This window comes from Echiichthys vipera (genome assembly GCF_963691815.1).
Source record: "Echiichthys vipera genome assembly, chromosome: 11".
NCBI lineage: Eukaryota > Metazoa > Chordata > Actinopteri > Perciformes > Trachinidae > Echiichthys > Echiichthys vipera.
This window is the reverse complement of record NC_139836.1, coordinates 19,518,173-19,523,527: the sequence shown is the minus strand read 5'-3', so window position 1 is coordinate 19,523,527 and position 5,355 is coordinate 19,518,173.

The window sequence follows — 5,355 nt, the reverse complement described above, 5'->3', positions numbered from 1 at the left end:
TCCTGCTGTGTGCTGTGAGTGGCTGAGGTTTGTGTGTTGTGGACCAAACCTGCATCCTCAGCTTTCTATCTCTCCTCTTCCTCTCATCTGTAATTCATTTATACCTTACTCGCTCGGGTAGTTTCTGCGCGTGACGTTGTACCAATGGGCTCCGGCGGGTGTGTCCCTGCCTGGTCCCGTTGTTTCCTCCCCCGGATGGGCTCGTGGACACTTTTCAGTACCTTGGAGAATTCCTTCCTCGGAGTTGATAGGAATTTTATTGATTATAGGCTATCTGATTCTGGCCTTGTTGGAAGGAAAAACATACACACATAATATCCCAGTAGGAATTAGTGTGCCATATAGGCTATAGCTCATCATGACCTTTATGAAGGAATACCTCTTTATATACAGTTCCTATAGGCATGTTTTATTCAGCCTGGTATTCAGCTTGCAGTTCCTTTTTTTCTATACATGACATGACCTACTGTACACTTCTATTATAACCAGCCTGATCCTCTCTGTGTAGTGGAATGTAAGAACAGCCCCATTGGTCTATAATTGGTGATTGGGATGTGAACAGCAGGTTGTTAGAAATAACCCTACAAAAAGACTTCTTTTACAAAGGCTGCTCATTAAAGGACTCCAGCTCGCTTGCTTTCCTCCTGCTTCCCTGCTGCTATACGACACATGACTGTGTTACAGGGCTGCTGTCGACTGATGTAGCCGAACAGTGATGTGAATATGTAAGAAATAGACAGCAAGAGGGAGAAATTTGTTCCTGTGAGTGTAATGCTTCACATTGGCCTTATACAGAGAAGGTTCAGAAAAAAAGCAACTTATATGCTTAATACTGCACATTCATTCATTCATCTTCAACCGCTACTGCACAGTTGGTGGTATTTTCAGTTCAGCCATAAGGACTTGACAGTGGTCATCTAATGCGACAGGTCATTGCCTTGGCGTAAATAAAGATGCCCCCTGAGCCTCTTTCATTCAGTGGCCCATTTAAGAATCAGCAGGCTTTATATTGAATAGATCTCTATGTGTATTTATAAATGAGCATGTGGAATGAGTGCAGGAGGATATTTTTGTTTTTCTGATTTTGAATAAACCCACATTGTCTATAGAGTAGTTGCTTATTTATTTATTTTATGGTTTATTTTTTGCAGCAACGGCATAATTAAAGTAATTGCACCAGAGTTAGCCAGCAATTTACATCTGTTGTCCCTGGGCGGATAAACAAAAATACAACCACAGAAAAGCAAATACACTATAAGCATGGCTGCATGCTTTGAGTATCCAGCTATCTTAACAAAATGGAGCTGAAACAACATTTACAACGAATAAAAATAGTCCTCATATTTCAACTATCAAGCATTGCATACATTTCAAGAGACAGCTATAAAACCAGTTTAAATTGTGAATTCTGTAATGGAGATGAAGTGAAATCTGACATGGAAATGTACATGGAGAGAATAACAGAAACCTTATAAAATATGCATATTTTATGAATGGTGTTTTGAATTCAAAGCATCATCTCTGTTAAATCAGAATGCCACTCATTAAGAGATTCTAATCCATTATTATAATGGCATACTGTCACATGCAAGGTTTACTATTACATAATACGATTAGAAAAGGTGTGGTAAAAAGGGAGCACGTGTATCGGTTATCACAGAAGTCTGGAAAAATAATGACGTGGATTCTCTATGAGTGGATCCGCTTTTAGTAATCACTGTTTCCATGCTCCCTGGAGACCGCCTCCCACACTCCTGCAATTCTGCAGCCCAGAGATTATTTATTTAGCTCGGGCAAGCCGGCGTCCTTCCCTTCTCCATCAGTACACATTCTTCACTGCTGGGCCCTCATGACTGACCCATCATCATAATCATGATCATGAAAAACCTGTAAAGAAAAGCAACAGCATCTTCTGCTTTTAGCCAGTTAGGGTTTTCTAACAAATCACTAACAATTTATGTTGTGAGAGGAGTGGGCATTTGCCTTTAAAACTGCTCCATCTCCCGTTGTGTGAAGTAATGGTCAAAGACTGTGACACCTCCAGGCTTCGTGCAGGTAAGTCTGCATTTTTTACAGAAGGAAAGTGGCTCAATTTGACATGGTGGAAATCATTTCACTCAGTTGTGCAGTACATCACATTTATTTATATACTAACTAACTAAACTCTATTCTTATTATATTACTTGGCCCTTGTTTTGACATACTTAAATACAGTATGTTGAGAGTAAGACAAAGCAGGGTCCAGAGACTTTGAGCCCCTTGAACAGCTCAAAAACATAAGCTACTTTACATTATTGTAATACATTATCACTGTCTGCACTTTAAGACTTGAGTTTGAACTGATAAAATGGTGTCAGGGTCACAGCCATTATTGTGCATAATAGAGTACTGTATGGTGAAATGGACACTACTGTATTTGCAGTTTGTGTTTCTATCAGAAAAAACACAATTAATTTCATTATTCAAACAAGAATATAGACTAGACAGATACAATAGATTATTCTTGACCTTGAGCAGTTTGAAAAAACAATTCACAACACAAATCTAACGTGATCTTTTTCAATGGATGGCTGAATAAATATTAGATATTTTAAGTAGAAGACTTAATCAAATGTTTCTGAAGTTGTTTTAGTCATTTCTGAAGCAGAAGCTTGGGATCCATTTGCTTTTATTCTGCGTCTGCACTGATAGTTAAGAGTGCATCTTCATTAAAACAGATTATGAAATTAGGCTTTACAAGTTGAAATAGTAAAACTTGATAGTATCATCTTTTGCCTTTTAAACCCTCTCCTTATATGAATAAAAACACAAAGATAAGTGCACAATGCTGCCCTGGTAGCATAGAGAAGACTTTTACCGCATTAGAAATATATCAGGCCTCCTCATCTCTCCAAACAGCTTTGGGATATTTTGTTCTATACTTGGAAAAGAAGCTTCACACTACATTTAAGATTGAATTCTTTATAATAATTTGTTATGTTATTTACATAATGTTAGTAACAATATGTTCAAATGGTAGCACTTAATGTTGTGGGAAAATTTAGTTACAAATAAACATATAATATAAAAATAGTATGGATTGATTGTTTTTTTGGAGTTCTACAGACTTTTGGAAATTGGATATTTACAATATCGCTTCATACCTTTTGATAACATAACATTTTAATATACAGTAGGTGGTGGAGCGATGGCATAACATTTGTGGAGTTGTTAAATTGCATGGATGTGTATCTGTGGCAGTATTGTTGGAGGAGGAGCAGAAAAACATTGATCTTTAATTTTTTATACTTGCCCAAGGCTGGAGTAGATGCAGTCTGCATGTTAGTGTTTCTCCTGTGAGTTACAGTGAAAACACAAGACATTAGACTGGCAGCTACATGCTATGTGTGCATGCTTATCATACAAGTTGATAAGCGTACATACAGGCCAAAACAGGAAGATCACAAAGCCTCTGTAACCTCTGCCACCAATCTTTCAACCAGACTGGAATTGTTCACCAGCTCACAGAGACAAGAGTATTGATCTTTCACTCCTGTGCTGTAGTGTTTTCAGTGCTAAATCAAATCATAAACATTCACTACGTTTGCAGCAAAGCTGTTTTTATACATTATATATGCAGAGCTAATGAATAATTTATGATTAAAGAGAGATCCCAGTCCTCTTCTCTCATTAAATGCTGATTTAACCAGAACTCTCTAAAATGCAAACATTCACAGAGTGAGCAAGTGAGTGTAAATTTAGGGGAATCTTCAGGTGAAGACCTCTAAATGAAGCCAATATTGTATATTTTTCTTCTCAGTATCAAAGAAATCCAGAGCAGTGCAGACAAAGCTGTATGTGAGAAGGCAAATGTCCAAATCTCTGGATTATGTCTGGACCTACTTCTCCTGGCATTGTCCGGGGTTCATATGTGAACACGGCTTAGGGAGCATTTTTACAGAGGAAAACAGAGGACTGACAGAGAGCTTTGTCACACGGTGCAACGACAATTGCCTGAAGCTCAATATCAGCAAAACCAATGAGCTTGTGGCAGTTCACACACACACACACACACACACACACACACACACACACACACACACACACACACACACACACACACACACACACACACACACACACACACACACACACACACACACACACACACACACACACACACACACACACACACACACACACAAACAGACACACACACACATTTTAACCGAGCAGCACATAAGATACAATCACCACAGTAACAAGGTGGGCACTCAAGATGTCACCAATTCAGTATCCGACCAGTTGAGCAATGTTGTCCCAATTTCCCTTTCTGTTCCTGAGTTAATAATAACACTGAATAATGGCAGAAACTGGGTTTTTGCAGAACACTATGATGTCACAAATTGACCTTTGACCTTTTGGATATAAAATGTCATCACATCATCATTTTATCCTATTAGACATTTGTGAAAAATGGTGTCATAATTAGTGTATGAATTCTAGTGTATGAGTTATGGCCAAAAACGTGTTTTGTGAGGTCACAGTGACCTTGACCTTTCTCCGTTGGCCCCCAAAATCTAATCATTTCATCCTTGAGTCCAGGTGGATGTTTGTGCCAAATTTAAAGGAATTCCCTCAAGGTGTTCCTGAGATATCACAGTCATGAGAACAGTACAGACGATCGGACAACCTGAAAACACAAAGCCTCTGGCCACGGCTCTCGTCGGGGAGCATAAAAAGACAAAAGCAAAAATTCCTTTCTTATCCCTCCCTGTCGTTAAGCTGCTCTCTACTCTACTGCTCTATTAGTGGCAGCCATGTGCTGTGGTACGGGATGTCTGAGTGGGGAATTGTGGGTACTAGATGTGCGTTGATTGCAGAGTGGATAGTGCTGGAAACTGCTCTTCTAATGGTTTCATTCACTCTTTGACTTATCTCTTTCTCTGTGTCTCTCTGCTCAGCTCTCTCTATATCATAGGAAGCCACTGTCTGTCTCTGGTTCTGTGAGATAAGATGTCAGCCTTCACAGGTAGACAAATATCAAAACCCACAGACTTCACTGGTCTTCAGAGTGGCAGAGGGTTGACATGTTATGACATATCATTACCTCAGTGTCATTCAGTCACTCAATATGGCTTCAACTGTCGCCTTCTCGACATGAGACCAGGCAGTTTAATGATTTGTGGTTCAGTCATATGCTTCAGTTGTGGACACCAGGATGTAATCATTCAAAAACGCTGTGCATTAATTGACACATATCAAATGTCTCATGAGGTCTCATGATTCTGATATTCAAGGGTAATCTCTCTATGAAGTTGCCAGAGTAAATTGCTGTGGAAGTAGGATTTAATTACAGCTACTCTATAAGCAGAT